The following is a 13,030-nucleotide window of genomic DNA, read 5'->3' on the forward strand; positions in this document are numbered from 1 at the left end:
TACTCATTGAGTGTCAGATACACTCAAGTCTTGTTAAAACTTCACATGACAAGAATATTTTCTTAATATTTCTATATTGAACTATTTTCAATATCCATTCTATGTACTTTGACTTAAACTTATTTTGTGTTTCAATCTATCTTCATAGATCTTGACACTAGATATGTTTCAGTCCATATCCTTTCATTGAAATTAATTTCTCAATGAAACCTTTTAATCAAGTATATAATTACATCATTTATAACTAACTATATGTCACCTACATAAAGTATTATAAATGTGTCTTAGCGCTCCCACTTAATTTCTTGCAAATGCAAGCCTCTTCATCGTCTATGATGAAATCAAAAACTCTTTGACTATTTCATCTGGTGAAGATTCCAACTCCGCAATACTTACTTCATCCAATTGAAGTTCGTATACCTATCTAGTATTCCACGGACCAGCAAAACTCTTGGTTGTATCTTGTATACACCTTTAATACATACTTCGATAAGTAATGTATTTTGCCATCCTACTAGCATATCTCATAAAAGAAATATGTAGTGATTACTAGAATAATCCACATAGACTATAAGCATTGCTACGGAAGATCTAATCTTATCGTAGTCAACTCTTTGAACTTTGTCGTAAACAATTTTTCAACAAGTCGAGCTTCTTCAAAGATATTTCATCTAAGTCTATAGATCCATTTACTTTCAAAAAGTATTCATCTATTATGGATTTCATGGTGCATGGCCATTTTAACGGAGTCGGGGCCCATCATAACTTCTTTGCTTGTAGTTGGTTTATCATTGTTCAAAATCAATCCTTTGTCCACAAATCATTTATTTGATCACAAAGTAAACCATACCTACAAGGTTCAATATGTACTTCGATCTCCATGGCTAAAACACTTTGTAGTCATAGGAGCCATGATCGTCGTGGCCGCTTCGGAACCAATTCCGATGCTTGCGCTACTACGATCATTATGCTCGGGTTCATAAACCTTATCAAGTTCTATTGTCCTCCCACTCAAAAACTTCGCTAGAAACAATTTCTTGGAAATAAGAAACATTGACAAACACTTTTGTCTTTGTCTCCATTGTGGGAAGAATTCCCAATCAATTCTACTGGGATAACCAACAAAGACATTCATCCGATTTTGGTTGTAAACTTATTTACTTATGCTATGCATACCAAAATTTAAGAAAAGACTATTAGGGTTTATACCCATGTCATAACTCGTATGATGTCATTTCAACGGATCATGATGATGCTCTATTCTGTGTAAAGCGGTAGTCTCTAAAGCATAATTCACAAAAATATAATGGCATTAATATTTTATCTCATCATTGACCCAACTAGGTTTGGATACATCTCTCGGATACTTCATCATCACTATGATACTCCAAGAAATGTGAGTTGTAGAACAATTTCATAACTCTCTTAGATGTTCGCTAAAACTAGTAATTCAAATATTTCCACTATGATCCAATCATAGATATTTGACTTTTCTATTACGATGATTTCTACTTCATGCTGAAATTTATTTGAATCCATTCAAATGTTTCAAACTTCTTCCTTATCGAATATATCCACATATATATACTCAATTCATTGTTTGAAGTTTTCATGAAGTATAAGAATCTTCCGCACACAACTATGCCCCGTGATCCATATACATCATCATGTATGTTTCCACTAAGTTAGTTGCCCGTTCAAAACTTGGCCTATGAACGGTATTTTAGTCATTCTCTTTTAGAAAAGATTTGCAAGCGCCAAACGATTCAAAAATCAAATGACTCCAAAAATCCATTTGCATGGAGTTTCTTCATGCGTTCCTTTCCAACATGACCTAAATGGCGGTTCCACAAATAAGTGGAATTCAAATCATTTGCCTTATGGCATTTTAGCGTCAGTGTTATGTATGTGTGTTTCACCATTAAGATTTATAATAACTTATCCATCGTACATGGAGTAATGTCATAATTTAAACAACTCATTGTTTTCATTTGACCAGAGCAAAATAACAATTATTAAGTTCTTTATTATAAATTCTAAGGGCTAGATAGAATGCCAACGATGAACATAATAACACTTTATTTTTGTTCCGAGCGTGCATTCCTATCATATTCCTTGTCGATCACTTAGGCCATTGAATTCTTGTATTGCGTTGTTTTTGTATGACACTTCATACCAACCAATATAGTACTAATACCCAAGAATTTCATAGTGTGACCTAACTAGGAATACAATCATAACATGTATATCATTTATATACACACGAGCTAGACTTTCTAGTCTTTTCTTTCTTTACTGCCAAAATATCTTTTGCGGTTTCTCTTTTAGCTTTCCTCATTATTCGGAAAAACACTTCAACATTAATAACTTCTAGGTTTGTTGGTCCGATACCAATAACCTTGAGGTTCTTATTTTGAAGTTGATCATCATATGACAAGTGTTCCGGATTTCACTATTAGTAACCTTGTAATATGATGAACAATTTCACTCATAATTTTATCCATCATATCATGACGACTTTCCGAGACCATGTATGTACATGCTAGGCTCGTAAAGTTTTAACCTTGGTATTTGCATGTGCAAATCTAGCTTGCACCCGTTGTATGCACACGTAGAATCTATCACACCCGATCATCACGTGATGCTTCGAAACGACGAGTCTTAGCAACGGTGCATATTAAGGATGGTCACTTCATGGATATGCGAATATCGTTAGTGCCCCAATAGTTGGAGGATTGTGACGCCTTGCGTCTTCAACCTTCGTACATTCCCATAAAACTTATGAGTTCATGTAGTCTCACCAAATTATATTCTATCATCTTGCAATAAGGTCTTAGATATCACATATATCTCATACCTTGATTATTTACTGAAAACTAAATTTTCAGCTCCTTACTTTTCAAACAGATTTGAACTTCAAGTTTCACGGAGACAAGATAACTTTAGGTACTAATTGAAACCATAGCTCTTTGAATCAACAATGTGAGGTTTACTAAAAGTTTGCAATAGGACTTAATCAATTCTTGATTCTTTAACAATACGGTACCAATCCGTAAAGTTTCTTGTCAGATTTTAACGGTATTTCTATCTCAATTACAAGACTAGCGCATGGTAGAAAACGGATGCCAATACTACAAAATTAATTCAAAATACTACTCGAGACTATGTTTATGATAATTAGTTCATGTTTTAATCTAATTACTAATGAACTCCCACTTAATACAACATCCCTCATAGTTGTTAAGTGGTACACGATCCAAATCCACTACACCAAAACCGATCATCACGTGAGATGATGTAGCTTCAATAGTGAACATCAAAATGTTGATCATATCATCCATATGACTCGTGTTCAACCTTTCGGTTTCCGTTGTCCCGAGGCCATGTACTGTACATGCTAGGCTCGTCAAGCAAACCCAAGTATTCCGCGTGTGCAACATGGCTTACACCCGTTGTATGTGAACGTTGAGTCTATCACATCCGATCATCACGAGATGCTTCGAAACGACGAGCTGTACAACGGTGCATACTAGGGGAGAACACTTTATTATCTTGATATTAATGTGAGGGATCATCTTATAATGCTACCGTCGCGATCTAAGCAAAATAAGATGCATAAAAGGATTAACATCACATGCAGTTCATATGTGATATGATATGGCCCTTTTGTCTTTGCGCCTTCGATCTTCATCTCTAAAGCACGGACATGATCTCCATCATCAACGGGCATGATCTCCATCATCGTCGGCGTAGCGTCAAGGTTCATGGCGCCGTCTTCATGGTTGTTCACCTCATGTAGCAACTATTACAACTACTTTGAAATACTACTCAACATGAAATTTAAAGACAACCATAAGGCTCCTGCCGGTTGCCACAATACAATAATGATCATCTCATACATATTCATCATCACATTATGGCCATATCACATCACCAAACCCTGCAAAAACAAGTTAGACGTCTCTAATTTGGTTTGCATATTTTACGTGGTTTAGGGTTTTCGAGTAAGATCTAATCTACCTACGAACATGAACCACAACGGTGATACTAGTGTTGTCAATAGAAGAGTAAATTGAATCTTCACTATAGTAGGAGAGACGGACACCCGCAAAGCCTCTTATGCAATACAAGTTGCATGTCGAACGAGGAACAAGTCTCATGAACGCGGTCATGTAAAGTTAGTCCGAGCCGCTTCATCCTACTATGCCACAAAGATGCAAAGTACTCAAACTAAAGATAACAAGAGCATCAACGCCCACAAAACCATTGTGTTCTACTCGTGCAACCATCTATGCATAGACACGGCTGCGATACCACTTGTAGGATAACGTTGCATAGAAAACAAAAAATTTCCTACCGCGAACACGCAATCCAAGCCAAGATGCAATCTAGAAGATGGTAGCAACGAGGGGGTATCGAGTCTCACCCTTGAAGAGATTCCAAAGCCTACAAGATGAGGCTCTTGTTGCTGCGGTAGACGTTCACTTGCCGCTTGCAAAAGCGCGTAGAAGATCTTGATCACGATCGCTTCGGCGCCACGAACGGGCAGCACCTCCGTACTCGGTCACACGTTCGGTTGTTGATGAAGACGACGTCCACCTCCCCGTTCCAGCGGGCAGCGGAAGTAGTAGCTCCTCTTGAATCCGACGGCACGACGGCGTGGTGTCGGTGGTGGTGGAGAAATCCGGCGGAGCTTCGCTTAAGCGTGCGGGATGTGGTGGAGGAGAGAGACCGCTAGGGTTTGGGGAGAGAGGGGGGTTGGGCGCCGGCCCTCTAAGGGGTGCGGCCAAGGCTGAGGCTTGAAGTGGTCAGCCCCCTCTCCTATGCCCCTCATTATATAGGTGGAAGCACCAAGAGTTCTAGTCCAAGTCTTCGAATAAGACCCCAACACTAAAACCTCCCATATGTGGGAAACCTACTCAAGGAGGAGTCCTACCCAAGGTGGGACTCCCACCTTTCCTTGAGGTGGGTTGGCCGGCCACCCTAGGGGAGTCCACCTTGGACTCCTCCCCTTTAGGGTTGGCTGGTCATGCAAGGTGGAGTCCCTCCGGGACTCTACTTTCCATGGTGATTTCTTCCGGACTTTTCTAGAACCTTCTAGAACCTGCCATAAATGCACCGGATCATTTCCAAACTTGGAATATGACTTCCTATATATGAATCTTATTCTCCGGACCATTCCGGAACTCCTCGTGATGTCCGGGATCTCATCCGGGACTCCGAACAAATATTCGAACTCCATTCCATATTCAAGTTCTACCATTTCAACATCCAACTTTAAGTGTGTCACCCTACGGTTCGTGAACTATGCGGACATGGTTGAGTACTCACTCCGACCAATAACCAATAGCGGGATGTGGAGATCCATAATGGCTCCCACATATTCAACGATGACTTTAGTGATCGAATGAACCATTCACATACGATACCAATTCCCTTTGTCACGCGATATTTTACTTGTCCGAGGTTTGATCTTCGGTATCACTCTATACCTTGTTCAACCTCGTCTCTGACAAGTACTCTTTACTCGTACCGTGGTATGTGGTCTCTTATGAACTTATTCATATGCTTGCAAGACATTAGACGACATTCCACCGAGAGGGCCCAGAGTATATCTATCCGTCATCGGGATGGACAAATCCCTTTGTTGATCCATATGCCTCAACTCATACTTTCCGGATACTTAATCCCACCTTTATAACCACCCATTTACGCGGTGGCGTTTGATGTAATCAAAGTACCTTTCCGGTATAAGTGATTTACATGATCTCATGGTCATAAGGACTAGGTAACTATGTATCGAAAGCTTATAGCAAATAACTTAATGACGAGATCTTATGCTACGCTTAATTGGGTGTGTCCATTACATCATTCATACAATGATATAACCTTGTTATTAATAACATCCAATGTTCATGATTATGAAACTAATCATCCATTAATCAACAAGCTAGTTAAGAGGCATACTAGGGACTCTTTGTTTGTCTACATATCACACATGTACTAATGTTTCGGTTAATACAATTATAGCATGATATATAAACATTTATCATAAACATAAAGATATAAATAATAACCACTTTATTATTGCCTCTAGGGCATATCTCCTTCAGGCGCCTCCTTTCTTCTCCACATGAGCTTGGCCTTCGGCGCCAATTCCTTCTTCTTGCGAGGTTTTGATGGACCCTTGTGTCGCTGCACATGACCCTGCACAAGATGTGTAATTCCTGGGCCACATAGATGTCTCACACGTCCATCCTTGCCTCGATGCATCCGCGGTGTCGCGGAAAACTGGACAGTACTCCTAGCACGATAGTGCCGCTGCCCACCATCTCCACTAACGCGCTCGCCTCCCACTCCTCCCACGCGCATCTGCGCCATATGTACTAACACACCATCAACACAAACATCATCAGTCTGTATACTAGCATCAACACAAACTGGAACTGTAGCACATGCTGTAACATCCACATCAACAACAAGTGTAGCTTCATCCGGCTTGTCACCAACAAGAACTGGCTTGTCATCTACAGGCAAAGCTGAAACATCACCAACATCAATGCTCGGAACATCATGCACCTCTTGCTGCACTTTAGGCTTGTGCAACTTCTCTTTACGCACCACTAACTACACATCGGACTTGATATGATCATCACCCATAGGCTTCAAAGTCTGCTGTTTGCCACCATGCATAAAAGAATATGTATTTGCTCGCCCAGCATGTGTCACATTGCGATCATACTGCCAAGGACGCCCAAGTAGCAATCCGCACACCTCCAATGGCAACACATCGCAATCGATCTCATCAATATAACCATCAACTGTAAATGGCACACGCACCTTATGAGTAATCTTCGACATACCACGGCTATTCAACCACTCAAGACGCTTAGGTTCGGGAAGACGCCATGTAGACAACCCCAATGCTGCCACCATCGCCTTGCTAATGCCATTAGTACAGCTACCACCATCAATCATCAACTTGCAAGCCTTGCCCTTGATAAAGCACCGAGTCCGGAAACAAACTCCATCGCTGAACCTTGTCAACTGTCTTGCAAGCATCACCTTGTACCTTCTTGAGTTGCATATTCAGCCCGCTCAATGGTACATCCGCCTCAACAGTCACAGTAGCGCTCTTGGTATCAGAGCTAGGTTTCCTCTCCTCTGAAGATGTCACCTCGACCGTAGTGACTGTTGGTAGTGGAACAACCTCCTGAATAGGAACTATGCACTTGTCCACTTCCTCTATTGCATGTACAACTCGGGACGACTGCTCACTATCCTCCATATACGGTAACACGAAACCATTACGAAGAAAAGTTTTGTAATCCTCCCAAGTTTCAGCAAATTCACCTCTGTCAATCGCATCCCACCAATAAGCATACAACTCTTCGTCCACACGCCGGTGAGCAAGAATATATGCGTCATAACCAGTGAACTTTCCTCCATATCGGCGACAACGAGTGAAACCCAATTCCATGTTCCTTTCCCAATGTTCATATTCCCCAACAGTCGCATCATGGTGTAAATACCACTTTAGTTTGGACAAATGACGTTGTACGCCCTTCTGTATGTCAAGGTAATCATTGAACACATAACCGGCCTTCGTGCCACGCAAACACCTTATGACACGCCCGTCGTCTGCAAATGAATCAAGAACATCATCAACAGCATGAACCAGCGTCACCGGAGAAACCACCGGAGCAACAGGAGAAACCGCCGGGGAAGGAATCGCAGCAGCCTGCGCCAGCCCGGCCCAGGGCCCGGTTGGACCGGCCTGTGGACCGGTCTCGCCGGCCTGTGGCCCGGTCTGACCGGCCTGGCCACCGGGAATCTGGCGAAACGGCGCAGTAATGAGCCCGGTTGGCATGAGCATAAAATCCGGTTTGAACCAGCCCGGCCGGCCCAGAGCCCGGTCAACCGGGCGGTAGACCGGGGCGGGTCGCGAAAATTTGTCTTCTTCCCGATTCCAGACGCGAAATTTCGCGATTTTGACCTCCGAAACAGCCATGGATGACCTCCAAACTGCACCAAACAACGTCAAACTTCCTCCAACCAACCTCCTTCGATCGAGAGCGAAACTCCTCCGATCTTAGAGCTATCTTCTCCGATGCAAAGCGATCAAAGAGATCGATCAACAACACCTCACCATGAGTGATACGTCTCAAACGTATCTATAATTTCTTATGTTCCATGCTACTTTTATGATGATACTCACATATTTTATACACACTTTATGTCATTATTATGCATTTTCCGGCACTAACCTATTGACGAGATGCCGAAGAGCCAGTTGTTGTTTTCTGCTGTTTTTGGTTTCAGAAATCCTACAAAGGAAATATTCTCGGAATTGGACGAAATCAACGTCCAGGGTCTTATTTTTCCACGGAGCTTCCAGAAGACCGAAGGGGTTACGAAGTGGGGCGACGAGGCGCCGCCACCATAGGGCCGCGCGGCCAGAGGGGGGCCTGCGCCGCCCTATGGTGTGGGCCCCTCGTCAGCCCTCCAACGCTGCCCTTCCGCCTATTTATAGCCTTCGTCGCGAAAACCCCTGTACCGAGAGCCACGATACAGAAAACCTTCCAGAGACGCTGCCGCCGCCAATCCCATCTCGGGGGATTCAGGAGATCGCCTCCGGCACCCTGCCGGAGAGGGGAATCATCTTCACGTGTTCCTTGACTCCTACTGGTTCGATAACCTTCACGTGTTCCTTGACTCCTACTGGTTCGATAATCTTGGTTTCTTACTGAGGGAAAACTTGCTGTTGTACGCATCACACCTTCCTCTTGGGGTTCCCAACGGACGTGTGTCTTGCACGCCATCAAGCAACTTTTTCTGGCGCCGTTGCCGGGGAGATCAAGACACGCTGCAAGGGGAGTCTCCCACATCCAATCTCTTTACTTTGTTTTTGTCTTGCTTTTCTTTATTTTATTTACTGCTTTGTTTGTTCTATATCAAAAATACAAAAAAATAGTTACTAGCTTTACTTTATTTACTGTCTTGTTTGCGTTCTCCATATTAAAAACACAAAAAATTAGTTACTTGCATTTACTTTATTTACCTTTTGTTTATTTCATCATGTTTCCTCCTAAATACACTCTGAAAGACATACCGGTAGGGCGAGGGTCTATCATTGGAAGAGATAATATAGAAGCATTTTTCACCCATGTTAGTATGGATGAAGATTTTGAAGATACAACCTTGGTAAGAGTTGCTCCTACTTATGAGAGTGCTACTGCCTGTTTAATACACATGTTGGAAACTAGATTTGTTAATCTCAATCCTATAATTCAACATATGTTTCTTACACTCTCTGATATGGAAAGGGGAGAAAAGATAAATTTTGTTTTAAAAGTCCTTCTTAGAGAATTTGAAGATATAGCTAAAGAAGCTAGAAAAGTTTTTATTAAGCATAAGAGGCTTGGTTTGTTCACCGATTTTGCAAAAACACTTGAAAAGATGGACATGGATAGAATAAAGTACACTAATAATGTCAATGATGGAGGGGAGATTAAAGTACCGATACCTAGTAAGCTCCTATGAATGCATGAAGCCCTAGAAAATAACTATGGTTGGCTTGTTCCTGAAAATTTGTTTGATAAGAATAGCAAGTCTAAGAGTAATGAAAAAGGGGCCTCTGAAACTTACATAGATAAGATACAATGCATAGTTGAGAAAACTCCAAACCCCTCTGTTAATGCTTCATCTCTCGATAATACTTGATTCACACTTTACGCGCCTAGCTGAAAGGCGTTAAAGAAAAGCGCTTATGGGAGACAACCCATTATTTTACTTCTGCAATTTTGTTTTATATTTGAGTCTTGGAAGTTGTTACTACTGTAGCAACCTCTCCTTATCTTCATTTTATTGCATTGTTGTGCCAAGTAAAGTCTTTGATAGTAAAGTCAATACTAGAATTGGATTACTGCGCAAAAACAGATTTCTTACTGTCACGAAATTGAGCAGCCCCTTCTGTAGGTAACTCATAAAAATCTGGCAATTTACGTGCGTGATCCTCAGATATGTACGCAACTTTCATTCAATTTGAGCATTTTCATCTGAGCAAGTTAAGTGCCCCAGAAAAATTCGTCTTTACGGACTGTTCTGTTTTGACAGATTCTGCCTTTTATGTCGCATTGCCTGTTTTGCTATGTTTGATGGATTTCTTTGTTCCATTAACTTTCAGTAGCTTTGTGCAATGTCCAGAAGTGTTAAGAATGATTATGTCACCTCTGAATATATGAATTTTCAATTATGCACTAACCCTCTAATGAGTTTGTTTTGAGTTTGGTGTGGAGGAAGTTTTCAAGGGTCAAGAGAGGAGGATGATACAATATGATCAAGAAGAGTGAAAAGTCTAAGCTTGGGGATGCCCCCGTGGTTCATCCCTGCATATTTTAAGAAGACTCAAGCATCTAAGCTTTGGGATGCCCAATGCATCCCTTCTTCATCAACAACTTATCAGGTCACCTCTAGTGAAACTATATTTTTATTCCGTCACATCTTATGTGCTTTACTTGGAGCGTCTGTTTGTTTTTGTTTTTGTTTTTGTTTGAATAAAATCGGATCCTAGCATTCTTTGTTTGGGAGAGAGACACGCTCCGCTATTTCGTATGAACACATGTTCTTAGCTTTACTTTTAATGTTCATGGCGAAGGTTGAAACTGCTTCGTTCATTGTTATATGGTTGGAAACAGAAAATGCTTCATGTGGAAATTGGTATAATGTCTTGAATAATTTGATACTTGGCAATTGTTGTGCTCATATAGATCATGTTTAAGCTCTTGCATCATGTACTTTGCACCTATTAATGAAGAACTACATAGAGCTTGTTAAAATTTGGTTTGCATGATTGGTTTCTCTAGAGTCTAGATATTTTCTGGTTAAGGTGTTTGAACAACAAGGAGACAGCGTAGAGTCTTATAATGCTTGCAATATGTTCTTATGTAAGTTTTGTTGTACCGGTTATACTTGAGTTTGCTTCAAACAACCTTGCTAGCCTAAGCCTTGTATTGAGAGGAATTCTTCTCGTGCATCCAAATCCTTGAGCCAAAAACTATGCCATTTGTGTCCACCATACCTACCTACTACATGGTATTTCTCTGCCATTCCAAAGTAAATTAATTGAGTGCTACCTTTAAAAATTCTATCCTTTGTCTTTGCAATATATAGCTCATGGGAAAATAGCCTTAAAAACTATTGTGGTGAAGAATATGTAGCTATGTATCTTATTTCTTAATAAGTTGCTTGTTGAGCGGTAACCATGCTTCTGGGGACGCCACCAACTATTACACCTTTGTTGAATATCATGTGAGTTGCTATGCATGTTCGTCTTGTCTGAAGTAAGGGTGATTTATCATGATCAAATGGTTTGAGTATGCATATTGTTAGAGAAGAACATTGGGCCGCTAACTAAAACCATGAATCATGGTGGAAGTTTCAGTTTGGACATTAATCCTCAATCTCTTATGAGAATATTACCTGTTGTTGAATGCTTATGCATTAAAGAGGAGTCCATTATCTGTTGTCTATGTTGTCCCGGTATGGATGTCCTAAGTTGAGATCTATCAAAAACGAGAAATCAAATGCGATCTATCTCCTTGGACCTTTGTACAGGCGATATAGAGGTACCCCTTTGTGATACTTGGTTGAAACATATGTTATGCAATGATAATCCATGTAAATCCAAGCTAATTAGGACAAGGTGCGAGCACTATTGGTAATCTATGCATGAGGCTTGCAACTTATAAGATGTCTTATACATAACACATATGATTTATTACTACCGTTGACAAAATTGTTTCTATGTTTCCAAAATGAAAAGCTCTAGCACAAAAATAGTAATCCATGCTTCCTCTGCGAAGGGCCTTTCTTCTACTTTATGTTGAGTCAGTTTACCTACTTCTTTCTATCTTAGAAGCAAACACTTGTGTGAACTGTGTGCATTGATTCTTACATGTTTACCTATTGCACTTGTTATATTACTTTGTGTTGACAATTATCCATGAGATATACATGTTGAAGTTGAAAGCAACCGCTGAAACTTATATCTTCCTTTGTGTTGTTTCAAAGCTTTCTACTAAGAATCTATTGCTTTATGAGTTAACTCTTATGCAAGTCTTATTGATGCTTGTCTTGGAAGTATTATTCATGAAAAGTCTTTGTTATATGATTTAGTTGTTTATCCATTGTCTTTACCATTGCTTCGAATCGCTGCATTCATCTCATATGCTTTACAATAGTATTAATCAAGATTATGATAGCATGTCACTTCAGAAATTATCTTTGTTATCGTTTACCTACTCGAGGGCGAGTAGGAACTAAGCTTGGGGATGCTTGATACGTCTCAAACGTATCTATAATTTCTTATGTTCCATGCTACTTTTATCATGATACTCACATGTTTTATACACACTTTATGTCATTATTATGCATTTTCCGGCACTAACCTATTGACGAGATGCCGAAGAGCCAGTTGCTGTTTTCTGCTGTTTTTGGTTTCAGAAATCCTACAAAGGAAATATTCTCGGAATTGGACGAAATCAACGCCCAGGGTCTTATTACCACGAAGCTTCCAGAAGACTGAAAGGGATACGAAGTGGGGCGACGAGGCGCCGCCACCATAGGGCCGCGCGGCCAGAGGTGGGCCCGCGCCGCCCTATGGTGTGGGCCCCTCGTCAGCCCTCGAACGCTGCCCTTCCGCCTACTTAAAGCCTTCGTCGCGAAAACCCCAGTACCGAGAACCACGATACGGAAAACGTTCCAGAGACGCCGCCGCCGCCAATCCCATCTCGGGGGATTCAGGAGATCGCCTCTGGCACCCTGCCGGAGAGGGGAATCATCTCCCGGAGGACTCTTCATCACCATGATCGCCTCCGGATTGATGTGTGAGTAGTTCACCCCTGGACTATGGGTCCATAGCGGTAGCTAGATGGTTGTCTTATCCTCATTGTGCTATCATGTTAGATCTTGTGAGCTGCCTATCATGATCAAGATCATCTATTTGTAATGCTACATGTTGTGTTTGTTG

The sequence above is a fragment of the Lolium rigidum genome, chromosome 1 (assembly GCF_022539505.1).
Source record: "Lolium rigidum isolate FL_2022 chromosome 1, APGP_CSIRO_Lrig_0.1, whole genome shotgun sequence".
In the NCBI taxonomy this organism is placed as follows: Eukaryota; Viridiplantae; Streptophyta; class Magnoliopsida; order Poales; family Poaceae; genus Lolium; species Lolium rigidum.